Source organism: Pyrgilauda ruficollis, unplaced genomic scaffold (assembly GCF_017590135.1).
Source record: "Pyrgilauda ruficollis isolate IOZ18807 unplaced genomic scaffold, ASM1759013v1 scaffold126, whole genome shotgun sequence".
Lineage (NCBI taxonomy): Eukaryota > Metazoa > Chordata > Aves > Passeriformes > Passeridae > Pyrgilauda > Pyrgilauda ruficollis.
This window is the reverse complement of record NW_024510988.1, coordinates 103,796-123,812: the sequence shown is the minus strand read 5'-3', so window position 1 is coordinate 123,812 and position 20,017 is coordinate 103,796. Positions and strand designations below refer to the sequence as shown.

The 20,017-nt window shown below is 52.6% G+C and overlaps 1 protein-coding gene across 2 annotated transcripts in view; it reads left to right on the top strand.

Moving 5' to 3' along the window:
• Positions 1–35: 35 nt before the first annotated feature.
• The window catches only part of BCL9L (BCL9 like), a 45,726-nt gene continuing 25,744 nt past the window's right edge, over positions 36–20,017 (top strand). For both annotated transcript variants that reach the window (XM_041458083.1, XM_041458082.1), the window contains exon 1: positions 36–97. The gene's annotated coding sequence lies outside the window, so the exon portion shown is untranslated. The remainder of the gene's footprint in view (positions 98–20,017) is intronic.

Below are 20,017 nucleotides of genomic sequence, written 5' to 3'. Positions count from 1 at the left end.
CGCCGCCGGCCGGCCCCCAGCAGCCCGCGGAGCCGCGCCGCGCCGCCCCGGCGGGCTCTCCCGGCCTACCCTGAGCCGCTCCGCCGCCGCCGCCGAGGTGAGTGCCCCGCCAGGCCCGGGCAGCCGCCGTCCCATTGTTCCGCCCCGGGGGGGAGCCGGGGCTCCGCGCCGCCCCCGCACCGACCCTCGCTCCGCGCAGCCGGGCCCGCCTCGGGGCTGTCATCCGGCTCGAGGGGCGGCCGGGAGCCGCCGGCCGAGCCCGAGACTCCGGGCCAGCCGCCGTACCATCGCTCCCGGGGGCGGCGATAACTTGACGGGGGACGGCGCCGGCCTGGGCTCGGCCTACCCGCGGGGTCCGGGCGGCTGGGGATGAGCTGTCAGTGCTCCCGCTTCCCTGGACATTGCTCCTGCTCCGCGGGACCTTGCCCGGTTCTCTCTCACGGCTCGGGGACCGCTCTTCCCAGGTCCTTGTCACCCATTGCTGCTGCGGACAAAAGTGCCTCGACTGGGGCTTTTCTCTGGTGCAAAGAACTTAATCGAGTTCCGTCTCGTTTTACCGGAGCGGGTCTGGATTTTGCAAGACGTTATCGGTGCTGTTAAAGCCCCAGGGAGGATGGGAACTTGCCACGTCTCACATAGGGTTTAAACAAACACTCCTGTCAGGGCTCATTCTAACTGTCAGGGGAGACCTGTCCCCTCTATTTGCAGTGTTCTGCTCGATAAGCTTCGGTTCCCTGTTGAGATAAATCAGGCGTGTGGTCAGCTTGGAGGAAAAATGATAGAAACACCACATGTACATACGTATTTTTCTTGTGCACGGAAAGGAATCGATGTAACAAAACCTCCCCTGCATTGTATTAGGGACGTGTCTTTAGCAGGTGGCGAACTTGCTCCAGCCCCGTTCTTGCTGGAATAGAAATGCGAGAAGGATGCATATCTGAGCACATAAGTAATGCTACATGACAGGGCAGGCTGTTGTGTTGTTGTGTGTGGCAGCGTCTGCACGCCTTGGGGGCAGCTCCGTTTGACAGGGTGTCAGGCTGCGGCAGCATACGGCTGTGTCCTGGCTCTGCCAGGGAAAGGGCTGCCAGCGGCGTGGCACAGGGGACGGCCGCGCACCTTTGGCTGCAGTGATGCTACAGGAGCCTTAGTGTGTACTCTTGACCTGCAGGATCTGTTCTGCGAATGTGCCTACCACTCATTACCCTGCCGAAGTGCAGCTTCATGCCAGGCGTGCAGTAATGACATGCAGCTCCCTCCATCCATCAGTCACATACAGGGGTTGTGTGTGTGCCTTGCTTTGCTACTTTGGTGGCAGGAGGGATAAGAGCAGTGAGTCACCGAGCAAGCGATTTGCCCAAGGTCACTTGGCAAGGGTGTGTGGTGCTGAATCAAGACCTCCTTTGACTCTGGTGCCTGTGATAATGCTGGCTGCCACCACATGTGGGTATGTAATACCCAAGGCTGGAACTAGCAGAAATGTCCAGGTCGATGTTGCTGCCTGATTCTCCTTGGTGGAAAGATGAGAGTGTCAGTGTGCTGTCTGTACAGCAGTGTCTGCTCCATTGGGACTTTTGCCAGAGCATACATAACCTAAGTGGTGAAGAACCTTTTTGTTTGTTTTTTAATATGTGTGTTGCCATTTTAGCTGAGCAGGTGGTGGGATTGGTTGCTCCTTACCACCCTGACCTGCATCTTCGTTACCTAGAAAATCCATTTCATGGTGTTCTCCGTGGTGCAGTGTTGTAGGTATTACTGTGTCTCCTTCCCCTGAAAGTCCATTTCCTCTTTCCAGATCCTCGCCACTGTAAAGAAATAAACAGGCAGCAGCTAAAGGAAAGCCTGCTTAGAAACTAGAAACCATAGTTCTTGTTCAGTTGAAGAAAGTAAAAGAGTTGTGTTTTGTACTTTTAAGCCCTTTTGCATCTTGCTGTGTTGCTGTTGGAAGGTGGCTCTCTGGCCACTGTGTGACAGAGGGCACAGACAGCTGCATGAAGCAACTGGGCCATCACAAAACTGGACACAGCAAGCTCACTGGGCTATGCTGCTCCAGGGCAGCTGCCAAGGATGTGCTGGAGTTGCACTTCAGTTCCAGGCTAACTCCAGCCCGTGAGCTCTGGACTTCACTCATACTGGCCTGGAGTTTCTGAGGTCCAAGCTCTACTCAGCCTTTGATTTTCTATCAAGTTGTCAACCCAGCTGGCATCATGTGCTCCATACTTGCTGTTTTGGGGAGAAAAAAAACTTTGCTTTTTCTTCTCTCCTCTGCTGTTCACTCCTGCTGAACACTGTGAGTGCTTTCCCTTCTGTCAGTGCTTGCTGTGTGGAGGGATGTGGAAAGGAGGGATAGCTGGAGAGGAGGCTCTTGGTTCCCTCTGTGGGGAGCATCAGCTGGGACCTAGCCAGGGCCTATTTCTTACTGCTGTAGAGACCTTGCTCTTTGTTACTCTCTAGTTTGTTTCAGGGTCCCAGAATAGGTCCTGGGATTGTTTTCTGTCTCTTTCAGCCCCACGTCTTGTCAGTACAGTGTCCAGCTCAGAACTGGCATCAGAACAGCCCTTGCTTCCTTGCCCTGTCTCAGGTGATTGCATCAGGCTTTGCTGCTGCTAGGAGGGAAAGTTCTTAGTGGTCAAAGCACTTGAGGATGTGTTCCTCGGATGTCCAGATGTGCTGCTGTAATGGGTTTTAATCTGCTCAGGTCTAGTAATTTCCTGGAGTTGGCACAGGCTGGCTTCCAGCACTTAATTCCTTAGGGCTCCATCCAGTTTTAAATACCCTGCCCGACAGATCTCTCAAGTTGGTCTCTTCTGGGAGAATAAGTCCCATGTGGGAAAGCACAAGTTTGCTGTTCCTGTCTGAGAGTGCATCAGCAGTCTGTTCCACCTGTGAGCCTGCTCCTGATCTTCTGTCGCTGCCTCCTCCCAGGGTTGTCTGCGGACCCCCAACAGCCTTAGCCAGGCAGAAGCCTAGAGCTTGCTCTGAAAATGTCATTTTCCTTGTTGCTCTATTGGCTGAGACCCAGGATGGTGCCAGTGCCCTGGACTGGGGGTGGGGGAGGGCCGTGGGGGGTGTGAGAGGGCACACAGGAGACTTGAGCAGTGTTTGACTAGTTTTGACATTTTTAACAGGAAATGTGGTATGTAGATACATGGATATATAATATAATGCATGGTAGAGATATCATAGCGATGTGATGTACAGATGCAGCAATATTTTGTCAGTGTTATTTAAGCTGTATCAGCGAAGTGCAAGGAGGATTGCCAGCACGACTCTTCTGGAAAATCAGAATCCAATGCAGGTCAGGACTTGGTGTCAGTCAGCTCTCCTTTCCTCCCAGGAAGATTTTGACTGGCAAATGCATTCTTTGGTGATCTCATGTGTGGTCCTGTGTTTCCAGAGGGTGGTGGGAGCTGTGGATTCTGACTTTATGTAGTTGATCTCCATGAGATTTAGTTACCCTGTGAGGTTTCTCATAGTGCTGAAGCTGTGGAAAAGTACACCTGCCTTGGAGCAAGGGGCCTTGGAAGTGTTGTGAGTACTTTGCTTCTCAGTTGTGCATCTTCAGCAGCTCTGTGTGGTGCAGATTGTGAGGATGGCCACAGTGATATTCCTCAGTTTTTCTTGACTTCTGTTTTGAAGTTGTGTGCTGATTTCCAATGGACCAGTCTTTGCTGCTTTGGTTTGGCTTCCTTTCTTCACCACCTCTGGCAGCCCTGAGTGGCAGGTACCCAGGAGCTGTTACCCAGGAGATTGGTGGGCATGGTTTCTGTTGCTGTATTTTGCACTTCATCAGCCTCTCCTGAGAACGCAGCACCAGCCAAATCACATGGCTTGGAGGAGAGGCACCCTTCCTTCTTTTGTGGTGCCTGTTCCAGGTCATCTGCTTAGCACCAGACCCTATCCTGGGAACAGGGAACTGGTTTTGTTTTCTTCCTACCTGATCTTCTATGAAACTCAGAGGTGGATAGGGTGATGGATTTGTTCTAACTGGGACCAGTTCACGATGGCATTTGCAGTTGCCACAGGGTTATACTCAGCAGGAGATAGTGTAGGAGAAGGAGTTAGTGTCATGGTACTTGCTTCTGATGTAAGAGCTCTCCAGGCTATGGAGAGGCAGCTTGTCAGGTGTCCTGCTTGCTCCCTGTATCCTGGCCAGCAGATCAGCACTTGTTGGTGCCCAGGGCAGCCTGGGCCATGGCGTGGCAGGAGGACAGAGCATGGGTTGACTTGGCATGGCTGTCTAAAGCCTGTACCAAGCCTTGGAAATGGGTGTGCTGCTGTTGGGCATCCTGACTGGCTCCAAGTCCTGCTTGCTTGGGCCCAGACCTGCTGCTGCTGCTGCCCCTCTTCCAAGGCCTGGGATGGGCCATCTAAGACAATATGACTCCGAAATAAACAGGGTTGCCTTGATGCCAGCTACAACCCTGCACTGCAGAAACCAGTGTGAGGATATTGGGCTGCAGAGCCCTGAAGAGGGAGACGATAACCTGTTCTGCTCTCGCTGAGCGTGTGTCCGTGCTGGGCACCGTCAGTGCAGTGAAGCCTGCTCCCTGCCTGCTCAGCTCTTTATGGAGAGGTGCTCTGGTTCTTTGACAGCTACTAGTGTCTGGGCACAGGTGGCTTCCCTGTATCCTGGTATCCTTGCTGAATTGTCAGATGGGTGCATCCGGCTGTGGTTTCCATCTCCTTTTCCACTTCCTGTGATTGGAGGGCAATGCCTTCACCTGGTATCATCCTGCTGCATCTTTCTGGGCAGCTCCAGGCAGAGGAACATGTAAGCTGTGCCTGGGCATCTTTGGGAGACAGGACTTCTCCAATGCAGGCAGATTGTCTGGCAGCTTCAGCTGGATCCACTAGAGAAAACAGTACTTTGATACTGGGTTTTTCTTCCCCCAAAGAGCTAGAGCTACGTTTGGGTGTTGGGTTTTTCAGCTGCGACTCAGGATGCCTGGAATCCCAGCTGGGGTATAATGGGGAGCCTCTTCTGATGCTGGGGTAATAGCCTCAAGATGGCTTTCGGACTGCTGTGCACTGTGCCCAGAGGTGGGGCGTCACCCTGTTTGGTGATGAGCGCTGCTGGAGCCAAGTCCTGGGCCAGAAGCCAGGTTTGTGATCCATGCCAGAGAGGGCGAGACTTGGAAAGCAAAGCAGAGCTCCTCCTGAGTGAGAGATGGACTGAAATACTGAGCAAAACCACAGAGTGCTCCTTGTTCCTGCCTATGCCTGCTTGTCTTCTTTCTTCCCAAAGTATGTGGGAGGCCACAGGATGGATCTGCTAGGGAGCAGGAGGGCTGTGCTGCTCAGGCACGTCTGCACCATTGTGCCTCTTCAGGGTGCTGGTTGGGTTGGTTTTTTTCAGTTTTATTTTGTTTTATTTTTGGGTTTTTTTCCCTTTTAACCCCGCCTCTGGTATTGCTGGATCTTCCCCATCCTTGCTGCTACTGGTTTAACAGCCACCTCCTTGCAAGGTGTGCTGTCCAGAGCCATGCTGTGTTCAGTGGCACTACTCTTTCTGTCACAGGTCAGCTGAGCAGCTTACTTTTTCCTTGCTCAGCTCCTACTCCTGTGGTTGAGAAGAGGAAATGGGCCAGGATATGGTTTGTGTAGAAGATGCACTGTGGCACTGACTGTTTACAGATTCTGTGCTTCTCAAAATGTAAGCACAGGAAATGCCAGGCTCTGCTGGGGTTTGTGTGAGCAGCATGGCTCCTGCATGCTGGGTGTCTCGCAGCAATCTTCTGCCCTGTCACAGGACAGAAGGGGTTTTAAAAACTGCAGAAGCAAGTGCTTGGTAGTTTTGTTTTTTTTACCTCAAAAATAGAGGCTGGCAGGAAAAGTGAAAGGAAGTGACTTAACCAAAGACAGGAAGGGAATGTGTGGCAGAGCTAGGGACAGAAGCCAGGATTCCCAGTTCCTGCTCATCACTCCTACTTTCTTGCCTCTCTGGTTCTCAGCCTCCTGTTCAACACATAAGCAGGGTTTTTCTGTTCTGAGAAGATGGAGGTCAGGAGCACCTCTCTTGAAGTATCTTCAATGCATCTTTGAGTTTTCTAGCAAGATTTGCCCCGCTGAAGTTAGAAAGCTATGGCTCGTGTGGTTGCAGTGGAGTTGCAAACTCTGTCCTTGGCTACTGAGTGGAGCTTCTGGTACTCCGAGGAGCACTGTGGTCCTTTGTTCACCCTGCAAAGAAATGCTGCTCTCCAAGAATGATGTGCCTTTGTTTGGAGGGCCATACCCAACTTTCTCTTAAGGGTTTATGTTAGGAGTCCTCTGCTTGCAGTGTATCCCCTGCTGAAGTTTGCTTCGTGAAAGGTCTTCCTTGACTTGCCAGCCAAGGCATGGTACCTGTCTGATCAGTCTGCATTAGTCACCTGGTTCTGCAGGCAGGCACCTGAAGCATTGCAGTCTTCCTAACAGAAAGTAAAACACTCTTTGGAAGAAAGATCCTGCTAAATAGCTGTGTATCAGTGAATAGCTGTACTCTCCTTCAGATGGGCAGGGGCTCCAGCAGTGGGTACAATGATTGTTGCTTTGTTCTGTTGCCATGCTGGGCTTCAGGCCTCTGGAAAGGCTGCAGTTGGGAAAGGATGCTGGCTTATAAAAAGGTGGCTTATAAAAGGCAAGGGTACCAACAACCCACACTGTAGGTCTCCCTGCTCAGGGTGGGGAGGAACTGGATGGGTGGCTCTGAAGGGTGGTAACTGAGCAGAAGGACTGCATCTCTGGTCAGCTCTTGTCAACATCAAGCTGGCCAGGGCTGTGGAAACCCCTGCAGCACTGGAGCTTTCACCACTTCCTTGGCAGGATTTATTCCAGCACTGATCTGTAGCAGAGGATCGGGCCAGACAGGGCCTGAACAGAGCAGGTCCAGCCACAGGCGAGCCTCAAGCGTGGCAGTTAGGCTGGGCTGAAAGCTGCCTGTGTCCTGCCTCTGTGCAGCCTTGTTTGAACTTTCCTCTGGCAAGGAGCAAAAGGAATCGGGGAGACCTAGGGCTAGTCCAAGCAAGTTTCCTCTGCTCTGTCCGCCCCCAGATGCGACGAGGGGCGGGTAGGGGCGATAGCAGCAGCTCAAGACTGTCCTCCCAGAGCAAAGCAGTTTGGAGGGGCTTTGGTCATGACAGCTTTTGAGCAAATGTTTCTTTCCCTCTGGTGTTCCCTGCCTCTTGGGCAGGGAGGGGGAAGTGAAACTGTGGTTCAGACCGAGTCCTCTGGATGGCAAGAAAATTGCTGAGTAGCTGGTTTCCAGGTTGCCGAGGTTCTAGCCAGGGCCCGGTGTGGCTGCCAGAAGCAACAGGCTTGGAATTTCCTCCGCCTGGTGCCAGCTCCACTTGGGCTGGCCGCAGCACCTCTGCTGGGGCTGGAGCTCTGCTTGAGCTCTGCAGTTGGGGCGCTCCCAGAGCAGGGGTTACACTGGAGCTGGAGCTGCCCCCCTCATTCTCACAGCCTGGTTTCTATTTTCTTTTCCAGGGTCCAAGATGTTTTGAATTACGCAGCCTGCGCCTCCCGCGGGGCTCCTTGAGCAGCCGCCTAACGAGCTGAGCTCCTGACAAACTTTGCTCTGGCTTTAGCTATGCTTGGAAAATTTTACAGCCTTTTCAGAAAAAGGAAATGCCAGGAAAGGCCTGTCTCTTCTTACTTTTATGAGGGGGTCCCAGTTGAGAGAGGTTGAGATGAGTTTGGAAAAGAAGACAGGAAGGATTTTGTATATGGTAGTATGTACAATTTCTAGTGATCAGGGTGAGTGGACTTGGTGCGTCTTCCTGTAGTGGGGGCGAGACCTGCAGGGCACTTGGCAGATACACCGCAGACACAAGAATCAGTGACTCCTTTGCTGCAGGGAGGTGGTGGTCTGTTCTTCCTTCCAGCTGCCAGCATAGTCACTGCCTGTTTAGTCGTTGCTAATTATGCTTTTTCTGAATGGTGGTGCTTTTATTTCTACTGTGGTCGCAGGCCACGTGGACAAGCTGCGTGTTGGTCCCCAAGGCTCGGGGGAAGGATTGCCACCAGGTGCTGTGCTGGTGTTTTCCTTATCAGGGCTAGCACGTGCCCAGGCAGGGTACTGTGAGCATAGGGCAAAGAATGCAGGTGCTGCCAGCACAACGTTTGATCCAAGAGGGATAGTCTAGTGTAACTTCCCCCTTTGGACGAGAAACTGAGACCCAAAATAAATGGTGACTTACCTGCCTTCCCTTTGTAAGGTGGTGCTGAGAAGGGAGCAAGGAGCCCTCTGTTTTGGATAAACTCCCCCTTGGCGAGGTGCTGGAAGTTTGCCCTTGGATTTGCCTGTTTTCCTTCAGGAGAGCCCACCAGTGATGTCATGGATCTGCCAACAAGTGCTTCTGTCTGGAGAGGCACTAAGGGTGCTTCTTTCCATCCTCCTTGCATGTCCTCCCAGTGTCCCAGATCCCTTTCCAATAGTGAAAACTCATCTGTGGAGTCTGGGATGGGGGTTTTGGTTGGAGCCTGTAAAAACTCAGCAGCCTGGGGAGTTGTGGAACTTCTCCAGTGGGAGGGACCGAGGTTTCTGTGCGATCCGTAGGCATCAGCTGCTGCCAGTCGCTGTGGATGAGCATCAGACGTGGGCAGTGATGGCGCTGGCTGGAAGGAGCCTCACGCTGGTCCTGCTTTGAGGGCATTGCCTGGTACACTTGTCAGGAGTGTGGCTCTGGATAGCTATTTGATTTGGCAGCCTGTAGCCCTATGAGTGGGGTGCAGGCACCAGAATTGTGCCCTACTCTCCCTTTTTTCATTGCTCTACCCATCCCCTGCTTTCTGCTATTTTGGGCAGGAGAAAAAGCACCTCGTCATGGCTGTGTCCCCTCCTCCACCTGGGAAATGAGTGATATATCCCCTTTCCTTTCTCGGGACTCATGTGCAGAAGCTGAGATTACATTTGACAGGGGAGGCCAAGCACCTTCTCTCTGCTGCTGGGAATTATGAGAGTAGCCCTCCTGTTGGCTTCTCGCAGTGATGAGCTTCTCTTTTCCCAGATCCTTCTCAGAGCTCAAAACGTGTGGGAAGCTGCTGGGGAGATTATTGAAAAAATAGTTAAATAGTTTATTGTTATTTATTTCTGTGATGCCATCTGCACATCTGCATGGTTTAGAATGGCTGAATTGGATGGTTTTTGTACCCTTTAGTTTCCTAATTTTCAGTGGGGAATCCAGTTTCATGTGAGCTTGACACTAGGAAGGAAAAGACCAAGCCCTGCTTGTCTTCTTTGCTGTTAGAACAGTACAAACCCAAAGGAAGCAGGGGCATGGCTGTGCTTCAGTCTGTGGCATCTGTCCTTCCAAAATATTTCTATGGGTCAGAGGTTCAGTAACGATCTGCCTAGACTGCCCACCTCCACTGGAGAATTCAACATGAGTTTTTGCTTCTCATTCTCTGAAAATAAATAAATAAATAAATAAATGAAAGAAAAATAAATCGAAGTAAATAAAAGCCTTTCCAAAGCCCAGACCTGTTTTTGCTCTTTGAAAGTCAGTTTCATGAGTTGAAATTGTAGACATCTTGTTGATAAAAGAAGAGTTACTTTGCCTAAAGCAGAGCTTCAGCAAAGAAATGTCCAGCCATTTCCAAATATTTTGATATAATTTTAGCCCTGGTGTGTTATTTTAGTGAGAAGAGTGATTTTTCCACCTGCTTGTGTGGTCAGGACCTTACCTGTAAGCAATTGCTTCTCACCCCTCCTTGTGATTTCAGAATATTCAGAGACTCAGCTACTGGTGGCAAATATTTATAATTTAGTTTATTATGCTTTTAAATCAAAAGTAATTTCACAAAGTCCTAGTCTGATTAAAATGTATTCCTTATATTAGTAGGGTTTAGTCATCCTTTTCTTTTTTCCACCATAGTTTAAGTGCCCCAGGCATTTTTCTGATGCTGTTGCAATAGTAGGCTGCCATTGATAAGTCCTTTCCCCAGAACTCCCAGTAGCAGCCTGCAGGCCCTTGGAGGGGCCCGTGGGGGTCCACAGTGGGTTTAGCACCAGAGGAGCAAACGAGCCATCCTGGGATTTCTGTTTCTGAGGCCGGTGCTGGCAGTGCCATTTTCCGAGCTCTTTGGCTGGAAAGGGACGGTGTTGACGCTGCTCAGGGCTGCTGGGTCCTGTGTGGGTGATGACGTTTGTATTCGTCTCGCTGCAACCAGATGGAGAAGTTAATTGCATTGCCCAGCCTCTGGTTGAAACAAGACTGCAGAAGAGGGTAGCTATGGCTGGTGGTTAGTTATTTGGAAGGGGAGAAAGAAGAGGTGACCATATCCAAGAGTAATGCCGTGTTCTGGCATTGTCCCTCCTCCAAGACCTGGTCCTGAGCATTTTGGGTGGCTGCTCTTTCACGGTTTGATCTGTGGCTATTTCTGTCTGTCACAGTGGTGGGGCTGTGGTGGCTGTTTGCAGGTTTTTTGGAAAAGCTACCAGGGTTATGCAAAGAGTTGATCTTTCTTGGAAACTGATAGGAGAATCCCAGTAGCAAACACTCCAGACAGTCAGGCTCTTGCTTCTCTTGCTGCCTCCTTGCCTCCCCACTGGGCACAGATACTGACGTGCCCATACTTTGACTCGGATTGTGTGCAAGTGGCTCAGCATCAGCTGAGAGCCCAGCACTGCTTCTGCCAGACACCACATGCTGATGATCAGGCAGGGGATGGGGCAAAGCTGGGACCTGGCTCAAGAACATGTGGCATCCAGGCCACATTTTGCACACAAGGTGTGTGTCTGTGGGGTCCTCCCTGCTCTGGTGAGCTGTGGTGCCTGGCTGACCCTGGGCTCGGAAAGGAGTAGGAGTGTGGGGGAGCTGGAATTGTAGCATTGAAACAGAGAGGAATCTGTGCATTGCCCTTGGCCAGTAGACTAGTCTAATGGCTTGTCTGATTTGCATATCAATTAATTTTTATTTTAAGGGGACTCAAGTGGACCCAAGTGCCAGACTGCATCTCAGTATGCTGTAGGAAGAACCCAGGAATGATTTGATTTGAACTGAACAAGCCTGTGGATGGTATCACTTAATGAGCCAAAGATGCTCCTCTGGGTGAAGTCAGTTCCTCTCAGTCTGAAATGGGTAAATGCCAATTTTTCTGGGGGTCTTCAGGTCCCATTGAAGAGTCTGGGCAGCAGTTGAGTGAGAGTCTATTAGTCACAGGATCCCCTCTGACAGTAGGATGGTTTGCCTGGGACCTGCCACTGCCTTCGGGGGTCCCAGTGCCCAGGGACCAGCTTTCTAAGGTGCTGCTTCCCATCCTGGTGTGACTTGTCAGACCCAGTGCTGCTTGGCTGACCACGTCCTGGGTTCAGGACAGAACCCATGGGAGAGTTGCAAGGTAGCTTCTGGTTGTGGAGCTCCTCTGGTCAGCCTCGCTGCTGTGGGATGGGAGAAAGCCAGCCTTCCCTGCCCAGAGGCAGGAAATGAGAACCACGTGGGCTGACTTGGAGCCTCACGGCAACTCATGCTTGCAACAAAAGCAGTGTGCCTTGGACTGGGCTCGCTGGCTGCCTGCGCTGGTGGCCTTGTTCAGTGTCCTCCCTTTGCAAAGAGAGGGGGGCAAAAGGGGTGTCCCCTTTTGGCTCCAGTGCTCAAAGGGGGGCTGCAGCCAGAGCTGGTCTCTCTTGCTCTTTCTGCTGTGCATCCACCCTTAGGCACTAGTCTGGGCTCTGGCTGTGAGTGTCCAGCTGCTGCATATGCCAGGAGTACGGGCAGCTCATGGGCCGTGGCACGCTGCCTTCGCCCAGGGCCCGTAGACAGACCTGGCCCCAGCACAGCAGCTGTGCTGGGGTTTGCAGCTGCCACTGCTTCCAGGACAAGAAGGGTCTTGCAGTTTCATGACAGGGATTTTTCCTCCTGCATTTGAGGTCTCTCAGCAGTCATCCTGAAGTCTTTCTCTAAGCCCAGCTGAGGTGCCAGGACTCCCACTTCCCATGGCTGAAGCCGTGGTTACTGGAGGGAAAAGCAGCATAAGCTTTCTCGGTGGAGCCTGTCGTGCTCGCGCTGTTCCCTCGCGGTGCAGCAGCGGTGGCACCAGCCGCTGCCTTCCTCCCCTCGCTGCGCTGGGGCTGCGGGCTCTCGGCAGGGCTGGCTGCGGACATCTGCTGCCTCCTCCCCCAGCGCCTCCCGGCAGGCTGCAGCAGCTTCCCAGCACACAGCCTGCTCTCTGCATCGCTCCGCAGCCCGCCGAGCCTCCCTTCTGCTCCCACCGACACCTTCGCGGCACCTTGAAATGGTGGTTTCCCCGCTGCTGGCTCGGCTCCAAGCAGCCTTCTGCTTCACAAGACCATAGCTGAAAAAAATCAGGGTGCCTGATGGAGGAGGAAGGCTTATTAAAGGTGATTCTTACGGGGCTCTGGCTTAAGATTCAAACAGGCAGCCCTGTCTTTGGCAGGGCTCCAGCCAGCGCCTGGGGCCTGAGGCAGGCACGGAGTCTGGGGCTCGGAGCTGTTTGACTGGAGCAGATGTGGGAAGGTCAGCTGTGAACTGCAGCCCTGGTGCCAGAGCTGGATGCTTTGGGCCGGTGTCTGCCTTGGGTGTGTCACGTGCAGCAAAGGGAGGCGAAGCTCACTGCTGCAGGTTTTCATGCAGCCCCTTCCAGGAGACGGGAGCTTTCATTTCTTTCTGCTCTGGCCAAGCAGTGGGGTGATGTGCTCCTTGGATATAGGCGGCCACAGGGCTGTGGGTTTCTGTCTCCTGAGAGTAACCCCCAGGCTTGATAGTCCTGCCATCTTGGCAGTAGGAAGCACTGGCAAAGCTGCATTTCTGTGGGTTCAGTCTCTCAGTGCTGCTGCACCATGTTCCCATCTGTGGGTATCAGCGTTTGGCACCAGAAGGTGTGCCAGTAACCTTTACCCCAAGCCTAGGCAGTCCCTTAAGCCACAGTTGCCAAGATGCTCTGGATGCATCTTGTGTGCTTCTAGCCTGGGGACTTCTCTGGAGAGCAGAGGAGCTGGGAGGGATGGAGCAGAAGGATTTGATGAAGTGGGCATGAGAAGCGTAGCAAACTCCTTTCTCCTGAAACCAGTGAAGCAGTAGCTGGGAGCACGAAGACAATGCCTGTCTGTGATCTCAGGGCATGCCCAGAAGGAGGGCTGAGGTATGTGGATTAGTCAGAAGGGATGGTGGAGGATGAAAGAGGATTCTGCAGCTTTGACTGTAAAGGCAGTTTTGGAAGAAGGAGCTGGAGGGATTGCAGGTGGGACATGAAAACAGAAGCTTGGAAAGATGGGATAAACAAAGCTAGTAGGGAAATTTGCCATTTTGTACCTGGATCAGAAAGATGTGAGCACAATTTGAACTGATTTAGACAAGAAGGCACAACTCTGTGTTTGGAGGGAGAAGGGATCATCATCTTTGTGTGAGCATCTTTGCAATGGAGGAGTGCAGAGGCACAGCCAGGTCCCCCCTGGCAGCTTGGTGTTATGTGGAGAAGTACTGCTGGGCACATGGTTGACAGCAGGTTCTGGCCCCAGTTTGCTTGGTAAGACTGGACAGGGACTGTGCCTGCTGTCAGAAGAAGCAGCAGTGGGAGAGCTGTGTGGATGCCATGTAAGTGCTGCTGGAGGAGCCTGCAAAATCATCTGGATGCCTGTGATGGATGTGGCACAGCGATGGGAGCTGTGGGACAGTGCCTGGCTGACAGGAGCAGGGAGGCCAGGGGCTGCATGGCAGGGCCAAGGGGCACACTGCTGGGCCAGTCTGTTGGCAGCTGGGCTCAGTGCTGCTGCGCAGGAGGAGAGAGCCTGGGGAGAATCCAGCAGCCAGACCCAAGGTGAGTGCTTGGCTGTGCTGCCTGCCTGGACAGCAGCCACAGGCCCCTTGTGCTTGGTGTGGCACTGAGCACAAAGGAGATGAAGCAAGGGAAGGATAAGGCGTGTGTTTAAGAGGGAGATGAGAGATGCCACTGAGAAACAGAACTGAGCTCTCTTCTTTTTGTGCTGGCAAATACAGTTGGGTGGGGCAGCGGGGCTGGGTTGCAGGCCAGAAACACTTGCACACATCCCTGAGAGGGGAAGCTGAAATGCTGCAGGAAGCCATGCTCCTGCCTGCGCAGGTGATCCAGAGCTGCTGCAACTCAGGGGTGACACAGCAAAGTCATACTTCCCCCAGACGTCTAGACCCCGTCCCAGAGCCTAGGAGGAGACAGCTAAGGAGGTTAGAGGGCTCTGGCAGGCAGCCCTTAAATCCCCACTGGGGAATAGGGATGTCAGCAGCAGCTGGAGGCAAGGACTGGTGGGTTCTGGTGTTTACCCAATGCTGAGGAAAAGCAGAAGGTGCCATGTGGAGGCCAATTGTTGCCTCCCCCATGAGACCAGTGGGGGAGTGCAGGGGAAGGCAGCTGGGCACAATGTTATCCTGAGAAGAAAGCACTGATAATTGGAGGCAGAGGGAACACCAGGGCCCAAGAGATTGCTGGGGAGCACATCCTTCCTTTGGGCAGGGAAGGGGTGCCAAGAGTCCAGCAGGACCCTTGACATGGGAACACTCTCTCCTGGTTAGTACCTCTGGTTGTGACTTTGAGCCCAAAAGCTTCCCAGAAGGAAGTGGCGTGGCAGGTGTAGGTGTCTGGACTGCAGGTACTGGTGCTGGGCTCAAGGAGCCTTCTTCCTTCTCTGGTGGTGCTGGGTGCATTCCTATGAGTTATCATTCCCTCCATGCCCAGGCTGGTGCAAGACTTTACCCCAAGTGCTCAGCTGTCACTCTGCTGGGCTCTCGTTTTCGTCTGCAAGGAGTCCAGCTCCTGGATTGGACCCACAGGTAGGACTCTGTCACTAGTGGGTCAGGAGCAGGCTGGGCCAGCACCCAGGGAGCTGAGCACTGGCCCTGGGCAGCACTGAAGCACCAGCTGGCCCTTTTGGGAGACCAGTGGCCTCCCTAGCCCAGACTCGTTTGGGGTGGCCCCAGTGGGCCTGCAGCAGCTGTCTTCTTTGCACTGGAGGGATGGAGCCAGGAGAGGGGGAAGGGAGAAATCACCCCACAAAGGGTTAATAGTAGCTCTAGCCTGCTGCTCAAAGCCCAGGCCCTGCTGCAGGAGTGGTGTTGAGCAGCCTGCTCCAGTTGGCGTCTGTCCCAGAATGCTTTGGAAAAGCACTGGCCTCTGACCCCCAGTACAAACTGAGCCCAGCACGTGGGAGGGAGAAATTACTCCCAGACCTTCAGGCTCCAGGGTTTACAAGCTGCCTGCAATAAAGCAGCCATTTTTTCCAACAGTTATTAAATCTCCCCTTTTAGCTCGCTGCAAACCTCTGCCTGTTGTTCCCCTACCCTGTCCCTAGCCCCACACTGTGCTTTTCCTGCTCAAGCCCAAAACACCTCTATAAAGTGAGGCAGGCCTTCTTGGGGAAGGCTGAAGGCTGGGGAGAGCTCCAGCCACTGGTTCATGAGCAGTGCCCCTCACCCTGCAGTGGTGGGTCCCATCCAGTTTGGCCATGTCTGTCTGTCTGCTTTCTGCATGAGCCAGTGCAGGCAGCAGCAGCCTTCCAGGTGCCTTGCTGCAGCAATCCCTGGGGGAATCTTGTACCTGCTTCCCCCACTTGCAGGGTGCACATCTGCACCCCTCTTCTGATCCCCCGTGGGACCAAGTGGGCTTCTGCTGGTGGACCGCACTTCAGTATTGTCGTATTGTCCGTGCTGGAGATTGGGAACCAAAGGGCAAAGGTTTTCTTCTTGGCCTTGCTGATGGCTGGGGCAGCTATGGACAGGGCCTTGGTTTTTCTTTGCCTCAGTTCTGCTATCTTGAAATGGGAATAGGAGCAGGGTCTGCACTTACCTGTCATCAGCTCCTTAGGTAACTTATTCTGTCTGCACTCCCTGCAGTGAGCGACAGATTAATTGCCAGGGAGGCTGGCCAGTTTCTATGGGAGATCACTGCGTGGGAGGCTCATGAGGCTTCCTTCACCAGCTAGCGTTTGTAATGACTGCTGCAGCTGCAAAGTGCCAAGAACTGCTTATTCACATAGGGTTTTGTGACCATCCAGTTGTATGGAAGTGCCGAGTTGGCGTGGAGCAGTGAGCACTGCCTGTCTGGTGCTGTGCTGAACATGCCAGCGTGTTGAGTTGCTGCAAAGGGTGTGGGGAGCACGTGTTTTTGTTTGTACAGTACTTTGGGAACAGAACACTCTTACAAGTGGCTACCATGCCATGGGCACTGTGGGATCCAGATAAATAAAATGGGAGCTGGTATTTCAAAACAACCTCTTCCCTGCTCCTCCCACCTCCTGTGCACATTCCTCTGGTGAGAAGCAGGCGAAGGTGAGGAGGTGCCCAGAGAATGCAGCCGTAGCCCATAGCCCAGGAGCAGCAGCAGGCAGCCTAGACTCTGCAGTCCTCTTCCCAGCAGAGGTAGGACACGCTGGATGGAGCAGGTCACCTTAGCCTTGGCCGTGCCACCCATCAGGCAGGTGGCACCTGCCTGGGCACCCAGACCAAAGACCCTAGCCCTTGAGGTGGCTGGGGGACACCAGCTCTGAGGGTGGCCCTGGAGCCTTAGGGCTTTCACTGCACTTCTTTTTCAGACCCAGTGATTATCCAGGAGCAAAGTGCCTGAGCGGGAGTCTCACACTGCACTGGCACTGGCAGACCTGTGTTGTGCCTTGCTCTTTGCTGCACCCCTGGGTACAATGAGGCAGGGAAGCCATTTTCCTAAACATAGCCTGCGCTGGTCTAGGATTTACTCGAAACACAAGAAAAAAGCACATTCATCCGAACCCCCTTCTCTCTCCGAGGCTTGGTTTTGTTTTTAAATCTATATGGCAAGCGACCAAACTGGCTGAGTCAGTCAGCTGGCTGGCCACCAGAAGTAAAAATGCGGTTTTGTCCCCTCCCTTGTTCCCCCCCCCCCCTCCCCCCGGATTTTTTTTCTCCTTCACTTAGCGACAGTTTCATGTATTTACAACAAACCTCTTTCTGCCTCCTTCTCTCTTGGGGCTGGGACAAATGGAAGCTGGTTTTTATTTTCAGAATCAGCCTGGGGAGAGAAGGTACAGGAGGGCAGCCTGGCTTTGCCTTCTTGCTTCTGCTCACAGTGACGCTGCCTGGGAGGAGAGGGAGCTCCTGCTGCGTTCAGGCCTTTGCAGGCTGATGGCAGCATCTGCTGTGTACAGGCAATTAGAGAGGTGAAGTGCCTTGTCCAAGGCCATGCAGGCCAGGCCTGGCAGGATGGGAGCTGAGAGTCAAGTCTCCTTCGGACCCTGACACACTGTGCTGGCCGTGGGCTGGCTTGCAGGGGGCAGGAAGCCATGTGAGGTTCATGAGTGTTTTCCTTCCTGCTGTTGGTGTAGGGATGGTCTGGTTGAAATGTGCCCTGAAGTTGTCTCTTCCATGGGGAAGATGAGAGCCAACAACACTCCTGTGTGAATAGCCAACATCTTGTAGAGGGCCAAGATGCTCTTTGGCCAAGGGGAACCAGGGGTGTGGGGCTGCTCTGGTGGCACTCTGCATGGGCAGCTGGCCAGGTTTCGAGCACCTCGTGCTGTTGGGCTGCTCGTGATGTATCCTGAGAACAGGAGCACAAGGGGTGGTTTTCTTGCTGTGGCCTGTGGTTTGGCCATCAACATCTTTTAATTCCTGGGCATCCAAATTCTGTAGCCCCATGTGTGGGCAGCCCTGTTACCCATTCTCAGGGTGGAGAGGAGATGGTGCAGGGGGTGAAGCAGGTGTGATCTAAGTACTCACTCTGCTCCTTCCCTCCTTCCTTGCGGCAAGCCTTAGTTCCAGCCTAACTGTGTGACAGATCGTGACAAGTCATGGAGTCTCGATGTGTGTCCCAGCTCGCTTGTGGCACCCCACAGAAATAAAACGTAGCTGTAAATAAAGGAGGCTCCTCCGGAGAGAATTTTTCAGATGCAAATTGTCCGGTTGGCTTCAGAGACAGATTTTCTTAATTTCTATGTTGATTTTTGCTATTTCAAATGCATACAATGCAGCAAATTCTCCAGTCTGACTGGCTTCTATGTACTTCAGCAAGGGGGCTGCATGAGAGTAAGCAGCTGCTGCCTGCTGTGAGCCTCACGCTAGCTGAGGATACCCACGTTGGTCTGAGCTAGATTGCTGCTTCCTCTGTCCTATCTCACAGCATAATCACGGGACATGCCTGCAAGGCAGCAAAAGTGGGGAAGGGGAGAAACTGATTTACTGTTTTTTATTTTAGCAAGGAGGTGATGGGCTGAGAAATGTTAATGGCAAAGTAAATCCTTCACAATATTTTGCTCTGTTGAAATGAAGGGAACTGAAAGATGGACAAAGGCTTAAGAGCACAGTGGGGAACGGTACCCACAAGTTGCTGGTAAGGCTGAGCATCTTTGCCACACGTCACATGCGGAATGTAGACGTGAGGGGAACAATAGCTCTATTATTCCCCAAAATGCATGTCTCTGCACATGTAGTTGTGCCCCCGCCTCTTCTCTGATGGCTCGTGCCATCTCTGATGGTCTGCTATTTGGTTAAGCTGAAGGTGGCTGTGAAAGTGCTGCAGTGGGCAGACATCTGCAGCTCCTACAGGAATTATGGCAGCAACTCAGAAGAGGTGAGGAAAAGCAAGAAGCAATGCTGGGACCTGGTGTTGGCAGAGATTTCTGGGACTGGAAATTGGTAGAGAGTAATGGATGCTGCACACTTGCTGAGCAGTAAGGGGAGCTTTCAGGTCAGAGGGGTACTGGGGGTGTATCTCCTGCCTGGTGCCTAGTCCTCAGCCTGTCATCACTTCTCTTTCCTTTCCCATCTCTTAAGAGCTTATGCCCATAGGTTTGATGAGGTGTGGGAAGAGGAGAGCTCTTTAGCAATACCTGAGTGTCTCTCTGGAATCGCTGTGCCTGACAGAGCCACCCTTTTTCCTTGAACTGATTTGTGGCCATTCATTCAGCAATCATGCAAAGCACAAGAAGAGGAGGAAAGGTTTGGAAAAGAATATAGTGGCCTGCAGTTTGCTGACACTTGTGGCCAGGTACTGAAGTGGACACCATTGTTTTCCACCAAACTTGGAGCACACTGGGGACCCAACCCCATACAGGAACTTTTTGTGTGCAGTGCTTTTGGTAATTGTCTCTGTTAGTGGATATCTACTTGATCCTGGTACTTAACCTTTTGGTTTTGCCAGAGAGAAGGAAACAAGACTTGTCAGTTCAGTTTTGGTTCATTTTTCAGTCTTTGCCTGGTTGAATTGCAAACCTGTGAGGATATCGAAATCCCATTGCTCTTTCTGACAGATAGGGGTGGGGAAAATAATCCTGAAGTGGACCTGCTGTTTAAATCCTTTCCGTCTCATGATCTGAAACTTCTGATAAACTGCCTGACCTTCAGCCCCTCTGTTTACAGCCTAGCTGGACTCCTCAAAATGCTGGTGCTGTCTTACAGCTGTTTGTGGTGTTCCTCCACCCAACAACGTGGTTTTTAAAGTGGAGGGAGTGGAGGAGGGAAGCATCCCTGAGGGACTACTTAACTTCCAGACTTGCTTGCATTTTGCTCCCCAGGCAGGTGACTGGAGTTTGGCACACTCTGTTTCTAACCTCATCACCAGGAAAGATGCTTGTAACAAGGTCTGACCCATGGGCAAACTTCTAAACAAACACAAACTCCTGCAGCAAATCAATACCTGAATCAATGGGGTTTTTTTCCTCTCTCAGAGTACAGCTGTGTTGACTCAGTCTGCTGAGGCTGTTTCCTAGGTCATCTCCCTGCCAAAGCCTGAAGTGAAGAGCTGGAATATCAAGCTGTTTTCCATTTCTGTTATCACCTGAGTTGAAGGAGAACCTACACTTCAGCCTTCACTGGAAGTCTTGCTTATAGTTCTTGGAGTTAGCTGGCTCTCTCCAGTACATCACAGGGGTGCAAGGCAATGGGCAGCTTGGCAAACCCTGAGCAAAACTGTGGTGGTATGTCCTTTCTGCCTTCCCACCTTCCTACTTGTCAGGTGCCCTTTTGAATGCACTCTGGAAAAAGGCAAATGACACTTCAGTGGACTTGGTCCCTTCCCCTGGCCCATCCCTCTAGGGACAGTTTTGAGGGAGCCCCCCTCAGTGTCACCCGCCGTGGGC